The 13,548-nt window shown below is 45.8% G+C and overlaps 1 protein-coding gene across 8 annotated transcripts in view; it reads right to left on the bottom strand.

Moving 5' to 3' along the window:
* CELF4 (CUGBP Elav-like family member 4) overlaps positions 1-13,548 on the bottom strand; it is a 1,398,731-nt gene that overhangs the window by 1,075,380 nt on the left and 309,803 nt on the right. The gene's annotated exons all lie outside the window — the stretch shown is intronic.

Genomic DNA, 13,548 nt, shown 5'->3' on the forward strand with positions numbered 1-13,548 from the left:
AATAGATAGATAGATAATAGATAGATAGATAGATAGATAATAGATAGATAGATAGATAGATAGATAGATAGATAGATAGATAGATAGATAGATAGAGATATAGATTATATTGCCCAAAGTATTGGTCGGCCGGCCTTTCCAAGCACATGACCTTTAATGGCCCCCCAGTCTTAATTCATAGGGTTCAATATTGAGTTGGCCCCGCCCTTTGCAGCTATAACAGCTTCAACTCTTCTGGGAAGGCCGTCCACAAGGTTTAGGAGGGTGTCTATGGGAAGGTTGGACCATTCTTCCAGAAGCACATTTGTCAGGTCAGGCACTGATGTCGGGGGAGGAGGCCTGGCTCACAGTCTCCGCTCTACTTCATCCCAAAGGTGTTCTATGGGGTTGAGGTCAGGACTCTGTGCAGGACAGTCAAGTTCCTCCACCCCAAACTGGCTCCTCCATGTCTTTATGGACCTTGCTTTGTGCACTGGTGTGCAGTCATGTTGGAACAGGAAGGGGCCATCCCCAAACTCTTCTCACAAAGTTGGGAGCATGAAATTGTCCAAAATGTCTTGGTATGCTGATGCCTTAAGAGTTCCCTTCACTGGAACTAGAGGGCCAAGCCCAACCCCTGAAAAACAACCCCACACCATCATCACCCCCCTCCACCAAACTTTACACTTGGCACAATGCAGTCAGGCAAGTACCGTTCTCCTGGCAACCACCAAACCCAGACACGTCCGTCAGATTGCCAGACAGAGAAGCGTGATTGGTCACTCCAGAGAACACGTCTCCACTGTTCTAGAGTACAGTGGCATCCAACGCTTTGCATTGCACTTGGTGATGTAAGGCTTGGATGCAGCTGCTCGGCCATGGAAACCCATTCCATGAAGCTCTCTACACACTGTTGTTGGGCTCATCTGAAGGCCACACCAAGTTTGGAGGTCTTTTGTTATTGACTGCAGACAGTTGGGAGTTCTGCGCACTGTGCGTTCAGCATGCGCTGACCCCGCCCTGTCATGTGACGTGGCCTACCACTTGGTGGCTGAGTGGCTGTTGTTTCCAGTTGCTTCCACTTTGTTATAATCCCACTAACAGTTGAGTGTGGAATATTTAGTAGCCAGGAAATGTCACGGATGGACTTATTGCCCAGGTGGCCACCTATCACGGGACCACGCTTGGAGTCACTGAGCTCCTGAGAGCGACCCATTCTTTCACCAATGTTTGTAGAAGCCGTCTGCATGCCTAGGGGCTTGATTTTATATGCATATTGTTAGACAGGTTAATTCGGTTGTTGGCTAGCTGGCTGGCAAGTTGAACTGGGAACTTTCTTTTCTTATTTGTTCACATGCGTTGCCTGTCCATGTTCCTTGTTGTAAAAGCCAGTTAAAGATTGGGGCAGTGAACACCTTTTGTGCTTGATTGCATACACCTGCGGCCATGATGGTGATTGGAACACCTGAGTCCAATGATTTGGAGGGCGGGGCCAATACTTTTGGCAATATAGTGTATATATAAATATATATAAATATATATATAATACTGTATATACTGTATATGAGTGCTGCCTTTCAGTGTCCATCAGTCATGCCTGTCAGTGCCCACCAGTGATGCCTGTCAATGCCCATCAGTGACACCTACCAGTGCCTCCTCATCAGTGCCACCTATCAGTGCCCATCAGTGCCATACATGAGTGCTGCCTCTCAGTGCCCATCAGCGATGCCTGCCCATGCCCATCAGTGACACCTACCTGTGCCTCCTTGTCAGTGCCCATCAGTGCCACCTACCAGTGCCGTATATGAGTGCTGCCTTTCAGTGCCCATCAGTGCCATATATGAGTGCTGCCTCTCAGTGCCCATCAGTCATGCCTGTCAATGCCCATCAGCGATGCCTGCCCATGCCCATCAGTGACACCTACCTGTGCCTCCTTGTCAGTGCCCATCAGTGCCACCTACCAGTGCCATATATGAGTGCTGCCTTTCAGTGCCCATCAGTCATGCCTGTCAATGCCCACCAGCGATGCCTGTCAGTGCCCATCAGTGCCACCTACCAGTGCCTCCTTGTCAGTGCCGCCTATCAGTGCCATATATGAGCGCTGCCTTTCAGTGTCCATCAGTGCTGCCTGTCAATACCCATCAGTGCCACCTATCAGTTCCGCCTATCAGTGCCCATCCCTGCACCCTCATTAGCACACATCAGTGAAGAAAAAAAATTACTTATTTACAAAATTGTATAACAGAAACTAAGAAAAAATTTTTTTTTTCAAAATTTTCAGTCTTTTTTAGTTTGTTTAGCAAAAAAAACAAAAAATCCCAGCGATGAATAAATACCACCAAAATAAAGCTCTGTCTAAAAAAAATGATAAAAAATGTCATATGGGTACAGTGTTGCATGACCGACAGCACTGAAAGGTGGAAATTGGCCTGGACAGGAAGGGGACAGGAAGGGAGTAAAAGTGCCCGGTAGGCTAGTGGTTAAACGTGTTTAAATGCCCCTAACAGCTTTTTTCAAGCATTTTTCTTTTCATGTACTGTAAAAACACCGATAAAACATTAACGCTCCTAAACGCTACTACAAGCCGGCAAAAAACGCTGTTACCAGCATTTTTCATCCAGCGTTTTTTGAGCTTATAAAAAACCACTAGTGTGCATGAAGTCTAAATGTGTGGTTTTTTTTTTATGCATGCGGTTAAACTTGTTATCGGCCTCTTGCATTCCCCTGTGCAGCAGAGCTCAGACTAGGAGATCCCCTGCAGCCAGCAACAATAGATCCCCCCAACAACCATAGATTCCACCAGCACCAATGGACCCCCAAAACAAAATACCACACAAGCAACAGTAGACCTCCAGCAGCTACAACAGATCTCCCAGCAGCAAGAACTGATGGACTCTCCAGCAGCCAGCAACAATCCGCAATAGACCACTCCTTCAACAGTAGATCCCTTCCAGAAACAATAGACCACCACACAAAAATAGACCCCCTTCAGTGACAATAGATCCCCCAGCAGACAGCAACAATAGACCTCCCCCCAGTAACCATAAATTCTTCCAGCAACAATGGACCCCCAAAACAAAATACCACCCAAGCAACAGCAGAACCCCAGCAGCTACAACAGATCTCCCAGCAGCCAGCAACAATCCGCAATAGACCACTCCTTCAACAGTAGATCCCTTCCAGCAACAATAGACCACCGCACAAAAATAGATTCCCTTCAGTGACAATAGACCCCCCCGCAGCCAGCAACAATAGACCCCCCAGCAACCATAGATTCCTCCAGCAACAATGGACCCCCCAAACAAAATACCACCCAAGCAACAGCAGAACCCCAGCAGCTAAAACAGATCTCCCAGCAGCCAGCAACAATCCGCAATAGACCACTCGTTCAACAGTAGATCCCTTCCAGAGCAACAATAGACCACCGCACAAAAATAGATTCTCTTCAGTGACAATAAATCCCCCGCAGCCAGCAACAATAGACCCCCCAGCAACCATAGATTCCTCCAGCAACAATGGACCCCCAAAACAAAATACCACCCAAGCAACAGCAGACCCCCAGCAGCTACAACAGATCTCCCAGCAGCCAGCAACAATCCGAAATAGACCACTCCTTCAACAGTAGATCCCTTCCAGCAACAATAGACCACCACACAAAAATAGATTCCCTTCAGTGACAATAGATCCCCCGAAGCCAGCAACAATGGTCCCCCCAGCAACCATAGATTCCTCTAGCAACAATGGACCCCCAAAACAATATACCACCCAAGCTACAGCACACCCCCAGCAGCTACAACAGATCCCCCAGCAGCCAACACCGATGGACTCTCCAGCAGCCAGCAACAATCAGCAATAGACCACTCCTTCAACAGTAGATCCCTTCCAGCAACAATATACCACCACACAAAAATAGAACCCCTTCAGAATCCCAGCAGCCAGCAACAATAGATCCTCCAACACACCCCAGCACCCCTTGCCATTACATACATCCAGTGCTAGAGGTGCCGGAACTCCATTCCCCCACTGAAAATAACCCTGACCCAGACACCAAAGATCCGTCACACCATGACCCCATCTCTGATGCCACCAATCCCCCACACCATCTCCCCGCACTCGTCTGACCCCTGATGTTATCCTTTCTACGGGCGCGGTTTTTCTTTCCTTTTCTCATTAAGCAGAGACGCGGGTCTGGCAGTCGCTCTAAGAGAGCCAAGAATGCAAATGATTACATCTATAAGATAGTTAAAAATGAGTAAACAGTATTTTCCCCACATTGCTTCTTCAAACAGAAGAATCCCTGATGAGACGGAGAATCTATTTCCTCGCCTCGGCCCGAGCTCATTGTTTTATTTCGATGTACTTCCAATGGAAACACTGCGGTATTTATTTTTATTTAATAAAGCCCGATGGTACAACTGCTTATGAATCAAACAGCATCAGATGTAGCTAAGAAAAATATTGGTATTTTCTGCCGGCTCCCCTTATGAATTTGGCTCCCAGCCCGCTGTTGGTTTTATATATTAAGTGGAACTGAAAGGCGACGCTCCTCGTCTTGCTCCGGGTCTCCGCCATACTTCTCAGGCACTTTATTACCTCCATATTTTTACATTCAGATAAGTCATGGCTTCAATAATGAATGAAGCGCCCATTAGCCGGGGAATTCTTTTTTTGGGAGGGGATTTTTTTCAGACACCTTTTGTTCGAGTGAAAAATGTATCGGTTTATTTTAAGGAAGATTTCATAAAACCAGGAATGGTTTTTCCGCAAAGTTAAAAAATTTAGATGGGCCCTTTGCAGGAAAGGGTGACATGTTACATTCAGGGGCGGATTGACAACTCATGGGGCCCCCAAGCAATAGGGGATCATGGGGCCCCTGTGTCCTCGCCAGGGGCGGACTGACAACTCATGGGGCCCCCAAGCAATAGGGGATCATGGGGCCCCTGTGTCCTCACCCACACCTAAACCTTTGCAGGAATGGGTGACATGTTTGAGAATATTTTGGTAGTCCTCTTATTGACGGCTTATATTGAGGATGGGGCCAACTTGTGGAGCCATCATGCAGCTGTAAATGATTTAAGAGGAATTCCAGGTATAGATATTTTATTTCTGTTACATTCAGGAGCAGACTGACAACTCATGGGGCCCCCAAGCAATAGGGGATCATGGGGCCCCTGTGTCCTCACCCACACCTAAACCTTTGCAGGAAGGGGTGACATGTTTGAGAATATTTTGGTAGTCCTCTTATTGACGGCTTATATTGAGGATGGGGCCAACTTGTGGAGCCATCATGCAGCTGTAAATGATTTAAGAGGAATTCCAGGTATAGATATTTTATTTCTGTTACATTCAGGGGCAGACTGACAACTCATGGGGCCCCCAAGCAATAGGGGATCATGGGGTCCCTGTGTCCTCACCCACATTAGGGGCGGACTGACCATTTGGAAACTCGGGCCCCATGAGATGCCCTTGGTACCTTTTTCATAGGCTTTTTTTGAGTTTGGGCAAGGACACAGGGGCCCCAAGATCCCCTATTGCTCGGGGGCCCCATGAGTTGTCAGTCCGCCCCTGGCCCACACTTAAACCTTTGCAGGAAGGGGTGACATGTTTGAGAATATTTTGGTAGTCCTCATATTGATGGCTTGTATTGAGGATGGGGCCAACTTATGGTGCCATCATGCAGCTGTAAATGATTTAAGAGGAATTCCAGGTATAGATATTTATTTCAGTTACATTCAGGGGCGGACTGACAACTCAGGGGGTTCCCAGGCAATAAGGGATCATTGGGCCCCTGTGTCCTCGCCCACACTTAAACCTTTGCAGGAAGGGGTGACATGTTTGAGAATATTTTGGTAGTCCTCATATTGACGGCTTGTATTGAGGATGGGGCCAACTTGTGGAGCCATCATGCAGCTGTAAATGATTTAAGAGGAATTCCAGGTATAGATATTTTATTTCTGTTACATTCAGGGGCAGACTGACAACTCATGGGGCCCCCAGGCAATAGGGGATCATGGGGTCCCTGTGTCCTCGCCCACATTAGGAGCGGACTGACCATTTGGAAACTCGGGCACTGCCTGAGGGCCCAGAGTCAGTAGAGGGCCCCATGAGATGCCCCTCGTATATTTTTCATAGGCTTTTTTGAGTTTGGGCAAGGACACAGGGGCCCCATGATCCCCTATTGCCCAGGGACCCCATGAGTTGTCAGTCTGACCCTGGCCCACACTTAAACCTTTGCAGGAAGGGGTGACATGTTTGAGAATATTTTGGTAGTCCTCATATTGACGGCTTATATTGAGGATGGGGCCAATTTGTGGAGCCATCATGCAGCTGTAAATGATTTAAGAGGAATTCCAGGTATAGATATTTTATTTCTGTTACATTCAGGGGCGGACTGACAACTCATGGGGCCCCCAAGCAATAGGGGATCATGGGGCCCCTGTGTCCTCGCCAGGGGCGGACTGACAACTCATGGGGCCCCCAAGCAATAGGGGATCATGGGGCCCCTGTGTCCTCACCCACACCTAAACCTTTGCAGGAATGGGTGACATGTTTGAGAATATTTTGGTAGTCCTCTTATTGACGGCTTATATTGAGGATGGGGCCAACTTGTGGAGCCATCATGCAGCTGTAAATGATTTAAGAGGAATTCCAGGTATAGATATTTTATTTCTGTTACATTCAGGAGCAGACTGACAACTCATGGGGCCCCCAAGCAATAGGGGATCATGGGGTCCCTGTGTCCTCACCCACATTAGGGGCGGACTGACCATTTGGAAACTCGGGCCCCATGAGATGCCCTTGGTACCTTTTTCATAGGCTTTTTTTGAGTTTGGGCAAGGACACAGGGGCCCCAAGATCCCCTATTGCCCGGGGGCCCCATGAGTTGTCAGTCCGCCCCTGGCCCACACTTAAACCTTTGCAGGAAGGGGTGACATGTTTGAGAATATTTTGGTAGTCCTCATATTGACGGCTTGTATTGAGGATGGGGCCAACTTGTGGAGCCATCATGCAGCTGTAAATGATTTAAGAGGAATTCCAGGTATAGATATTTTATTTCTGTTACATTCAGGGGCAGACTGACAACTCATGGGGCCCCCAGGCAATAGGGGATCAGGAAGTCCCTGTGTCCTCGCCCACATTAGGGGCGGACTGACCATTTGGAAACTCGGGCACTGCCTGAGGGCCCGGAGTCAGTAGAGGGCCCCATGAGATGCCCCTCGTATATTTTTCATAGGCTTTTTTGAGTTTGGGCAAAGGCACAGGGGCCCCATGATCCCCTATTGCCCGGGGACCCCATGAGTTGTCAGTCTGACCCTGGCCCACACTTAAACTTTTGCAGGAAGGGGTGACATGTTTGAGAATATTTTGGTAGTCCTCATATTGACGGCTTATATTGAGGATGGGGCCAATTTGTGGAGCCATCATGCAGCTGTAAATGATTTAAGAGGAATTCCAGGTATAGATATTTTATTTCTGTTACATTCAGGGGCGGACTGACAACTCATGGGGCCCCCAAGCAATAGGGGATCATGGGGCCCCTGTGTCCTCGCCAGGGGCGGACTGACAACTCATGGGGCCCCCAAGCAATAGGGGATCATGGGGCCCCTGTGTCCTCACCCACACTTAAACCTTTGCAGGAAGGGGTGACATGTTTGAGGATATTTTGGTAGTCCTCATATTGACGGCTTATATTGAGGATGGGGCCAACTTGTGGAGCCATCATGCAGCTGTAAATGATTTAAGAGGAATTCCAGGTATAGATATTTTATTTCTGTTACATTCAGGAGCAGACTGACAACTCATGGGGCCCCCAAGTAATAGGGGATCATGGGGTCCCTGTGTCCTCACCCACATTAGGGGCGGACTGACCATTTGGAAACTCTGGCCCCATGAGATGCCCCTGGTACCATCAGAATGGGGAAGAAAGGGGATTGAAGTGACTTTGAAAGTGGCATGGTTGTTGGTGCCAGACGGGCTGGTCTGAGTATTTCAAAAACTGCTGATCTGCTGGAATTTTCACGCACAACCATCTCTAGGGTTTACAGAGAATGGTCTGAAAAAGAGAAAGTATCCAGTGAGCAGCAGTTGTGTGGATGAAAATGCCTTGTTGATGTCAGAGGTCAGAGGAGAATGGGCAGACTGGTCAAAGATGACAGAAAGGCAACAGTAACTCAAATAACCACTCGTTACAACCAAGGTATGCAGAATACCATCTTTGAACGCACAACACATCCAACATTGAAGCAGATGGGCTACAGCAGCAGAAGACCACATCGGGTGCCACTCCTGTCAGCTAAGAACAGGAAACGGAGGCTACAAGTCACACAGGCTCACCAAAAATGGGCAATAGAAGATTGGAAAAACCTTGCCTGGTCTGATGAGTCTCGATTTCAGATGTTAGGGTCAGAATTTGCTGTAAATGACATGAAAGCATGGATCCATCCTTGTATCAACGGTTCAGGGTGGTGGTGGTGGTGGTGGTGGTGTAATGGTGTGGTGGATCTATCCATCCTTGTATAAACGGTTCAGGCTGGTGGTGGGGGTATATAAGTGTGGTGGGTCTATCCATCCTTGTATCAACGGTTCAGGCTGGTGGTGGTGGTGTAATGGTGTGGTGGATCTATCCTGCCTTGTATCAACGGTTCAGGCTGGTGGTGGTGGTGTCATGGTGTGGTGGATCTATCCATCCTTGTATCAACGGTTCAGGCTGGTGGTGGTGGTGTCATGGTGTGGTGGATCTATCCTGCCTTGTATCAACAGTTCAGGCTGGTGGTGGTGGTGTAATGGTGTGGTGGATCTATCCTGCCTTGTATCAACGGTTCAGGCTGGTGGTGGTGTAATGGTGTGGTGGACCTATCCATCCTTGTATCAACGGTTCAGGCTGGTGGTGGTGGTGTCATGGTGTGAAGGATCTATCCTGCCTTGTATCAACAGTTCAGGCTGGTGGTGGTGGTGTAATGGTGTGGTGGATCTATCCATCCTTGTATCAACGGTTCAGGCTGGTGGTGTAATGGTGTGGTGGATCTATCCATCCTTTTATCAACGGTTCAGGCTGGTGGTGGTGGAGTAATGGTGTGGTGGATCTATCCATCCTTGTATCAACGGTTCAGGCTGGTGGTGGTGGTGTCATGGTGTGGTGGATCTATCCTGCCTTGTATCATCGGTTCAGGCTGGTGGTGGTGTAATGGTGTGGTGTTGATATTTCCTTGGCACTAGCACGGTGTACCTAATAAAGTGACTGGTGAGTGGAAGTACCTATATTAAATAAGCATTCCCAAATTTCCAGATTAGCAGCAACAAAGGCATTTTTTGGGGTGCAAGGTTACCTGGTGTACCCGAACAAGCTTTGGCAGATACATATTTCTCTCCTGTCCCTTTCATGGCTCAATTTTCAATTCCAGCATTTTTTTTTTATTGGGTGATTTCTTAATAAATATTTCAATATTCCAGCTGCACACATGAAAAAAGGATTTTGCCAAAGAAAAAAAAATAGACACACACACACACACACACACACACACACACACACATACACACACACACATTATAGATGTAATTAGGTTGAACCTTCTCTTTTCAAACACATCACAGCTTAAAAAGGATTCAAGGGCTTTTCTGTAGTTGGAAAGTGTTTTTTTTTTTTCTTTTTTCCCACTTTACATTCTCGTTTCTCGGCTGTGAATCAGCTCTTGGCCTTAACTAACCCCTGAATGGCAGCGCTGGGCTGATGATCAGACAAGAGAGGGATGGAGATTGCAGCAAAACGCAGTAATCATCCAGCGGCGCGCGTTTTACTGTAATAAAACACACGTGAACGGCGCAGCGTGAATTCCCCGCGGTGGGTGTGGTAGTCATCTGCATTTTACCCTAATGGATCTAAGCTATTTTAATCTGTCCTCTGAGGACGCCAAAGAAGCACTTTCTTCCTGAAAAACACGAAGCCGCGCACACCGACTTTTCATCGTGCTGTCAGAGGACGTTATTTGAATACGCAAAAAAAAAAAAAAAAATTGCTTTTGAAAATGTTAGGATTTTATTATTAATTTAGCATCCAAGCAAGAGTTGACTTGGGGTCTCCAAGGTTTATATTTGAACGAAAAAAAAAAATTAATATTTAAACGAGCTGTTCTTTTAGTCTTCGTTTTAGAGACTAAATAGGATTAGGTTTTTGGGACCTAATTAAAATGATTCTCACGCTTGAGATACGATTAAACAGAAGACTCTGAGCGTATTTTTCTTTAGACAAAACTTTTCTCTCTGCGAATCTCAAATGTGTTAGTGGGGATGCGTAGGGGTTTTCAAATGAATTGGGATCTTATATGTTTTTTTTTTTTTGTGGTGCCTCCAATTGTATGATTTCCATAGGCAGCGGCTTAAAGTGGAACTATGATAAAAAAAAAAAAAATCTCAAATGTGTTGGTGGGGATGCGTTGGGTTTTCAAATGAATTGGGGTCATTCATATATATATATATATATATATATATATATATATATATATATTTGTGCTGCCTCCAATTGTATGATATCCATAGGCAGTGGAACTGATAAAAAAAAACAAATCTCAAATGTGTTGGTGGGGATGCGTTGGGTTTTCAAATGAATTGGGGTCATATATATATATATATATATATATATATTTGTGCTGCCTCCAATTGTGTGATATCCATAGGCAGGGGCTTGAAGTGGAACTATGATAAAAAAAAAATCTCAAATGTGTTGGTGGGGATGCGTTGAGTTTTCAAATGAATTGGGGTCATATATATATATATATATATATATATATATATATATATATATTTGTGGTGCCTCCAATTGTATGATTTCCATAGGCACGGGCTTAAAGTGGAACTATGATGAAAAAAAAAAAAAAGTCTCAAATGTGTTAGTGGGGATGCATTGGGTTTTCAAATTAATTGGGGTCTTTTATGTTTTTTTGTTTTTTTTGTGGTGCGTCCAATTGTATGATTTCCAGAGGCAGGGGCTTAGAGTGGAACTATGAGCAAAATAAAAAAAAAAGTCTCAAACGTGTTAGTGGGGATGCGTCGAGTTTTCAAATGAATTGGGGTCTTATATATATATATGTTTTTTTTTTTGGTGCCTCCAATTGTATTATTTCCATAGGCAGGGGCTTAAAGTGGAACTATGAGCAAAAAAAAAAAAAGTCTCAAATGTGTTAGTGGGGATGCATTGGGTTTTCAAATCAATTGGGGTCTTTTATGTTTTTTTGTTTTTTTTGTGGTGCGTCCAATTGTATGATTTCCATAGGCAGGGGCTTAAAGTGGAACTATGAGCAAAAAAAAAAAAAGTCTCAAATGTGTTAGTGGGGATGCGTCGAGTTTTCAAATGAATTGGGATCTTATATATATATATATATATATATATATATATATATATATATATATTTTTTTTTTTTTGTGGTGCGTCCAATTGTATGATTTCCATAGGCAGGGGCTTAAAGTGGAACTATGAATAAAAAAAAAAAAAACTCAAATGTGTTAGTGGGGATGCGTCGGGTTTTCAAATGAATTGGGGTCTTATATGTTTGTTTGTTTTTTTGTGGTGCCTCCAATTGTATGATTTCCATAGGCAGCGGCTTAGAGTGGAACTATGAGCATAACAAAAAAAAATAACCCTCTCCTAACTCTAAACCTAAAGCCTAACCATAGCCCTCTCCAAATTCTAAACCTAAAGCCCTGACCATAGCCCTCTCCAAATTCTAAACCTAAAGCCTAACCATAGCCCTCTCCAAACTCTAAATCTAAAGCCCTGACCATAGCCCTCTCCAAACTCTAAATCTAAAGCCCTGACCATAGCCCTCTCCAAATTCTAAACCTAAAGCCTAACCATGGCCTTCTCCAAATTCTAAACCTAAAGCCTAACCATAGCCCTCTCCAAATTCTAAACCTAAAGCCCTAACCATAGCCCTCTCCAAATTCTAAACCTAATGCCCTGACCATAGCCCTCTCCAAATTCTAAACCTAAAGCCCTGACCATAGCCCTCTCCAAATTCTAAACCTAAAGCCCTGACCATAGCCCTCTACAAATTCTAAACCTAAAGCCCTGACCATAGCCCTCCCCAAACTCTAAACCTAAAGCCCTGACCATAGCCCTCTCCAAATTCTAAACCTAAAGCCCTGACCATAGCCCTCTCCAAATTCTAAACCTAAAGCCTAACCATAGCCCTCTCCAAATTCTAAACCTAAAGCCCTGACCATAGCCCTCTCCAAATTCTAAGTCTAAAGTCCTAACCATAATCTTCTCCTAACAGTAACGCTGAAGCCTCTCCCAACTCTTCCTCTTCTGCTACAAACCATTGCATAAATGTAAAGTTTTTAATGGAGTATAAGGGCAACACAGTTAGTTGATGGTTTCACTTCTGATTTGCAGCATTGGAGTCCTTGTGTCAGGAACCATCGCGATACATGGGTCTACACATGCGTAGGTGTCTGCCGAGACGTATAGGTGGCAGGGCACTAGGACCCAGGCGCACCCATCATCTGGACAGTACTAGGCAGGCACTGGGACCCAGGCTACGCCTGTCAGGTGCAGGGCGGGCTATTTAAACTAGCCCTGCACAGACACTTGTTGCCGATTGGTCTTTGTATCCTGTTACCTGTGTGTGAGTACTTCTGATCTGGATTGTTTTGACCTTGTTGCCTTCTCCCGTCCTGACCCCTTGGCTTGCCTGACTCTGCTCCTGGATGTTCCCGTTTAGATCTGACCTCCTGGTATTGACCCTGCGTTAATATCCGATCCGCTAGTTACCGACCCGGCCTGCATGACTCTGATTAAGCTCATCCACCCACCCACCCCGCAGGGATCACTAGGCTCCCTTACATCAGACTCCTAGCTCTCTGGAGCCCCTGTCAGACTCCTCTACCCCTGTTGGAGATACCTGGTAGTTGCGACCTGGTACCGGAGCGCTCCAAGTCCATCCCCACCATCAGGGGCCCTGGTGAACAAGTGCTCCGGTGCTTAGACTCCGCAATCTGGGGAGGCTCTACCGGGGGACTGATAGAGGTGCTGTCAGGTGGTCCGTTACACCTTGGCTGAAGTCCTGGTCCATGGAATGTACATGCTGTCCCTGTCCTTGTGTTTGTTTCTTCTGACATGCTGGTAGGTTAATTTACTCCTGTCCAAGCTGGCCGTAGTATGTTTTACGCATGCATGTTTGATAGGGACCATAGAATGTAAGCACCTTGAGGGCAGAGAGTGTTCTACTGTAAATGTCCAGTATATAAATCATTGTGTAAGTTGTTGATGCTATATAATATATATTACAAAGTATCATTTCATCCATCAGTTTTGGCTGTTTGATAATTATCATCCCTGTTAGCCCGTTACAGCCTGCAGATAAGAACCCTATTCTTCGGGCTGGGGGCCTTAATGGAACTTAGCCCTGACTATCCGCCTTTAACGCAGCTTAATAATGTGTACTTAAACAGAACGCCATGTCCCAGACACTGCAGAAAGAAGTAGATGCATCATTAAGTGTGCATTAATTTGCTTCTCACTGCATTGACTAAGGAACATAGGTGATCATTTAATGCGCTCCTGACTGCAAAGAC

Source organism: Staurois parvus, unplaced genomic scaffold (genome assembly GCF_062004578.1).
Source record: "Staurois parvus isolate SC_StPar_1 unplaced genomic scaffold, SC_StPar_1.0 ptg000428l, whole genome shotgun sequence".
In the NCBI taxonomy this organism is placed as follows: domain Eukaryota; kingdom Metazoa; phylum Chordata; class Amphibia; order Anura; family Ranidae; genus Staurois; species Staurois parvus.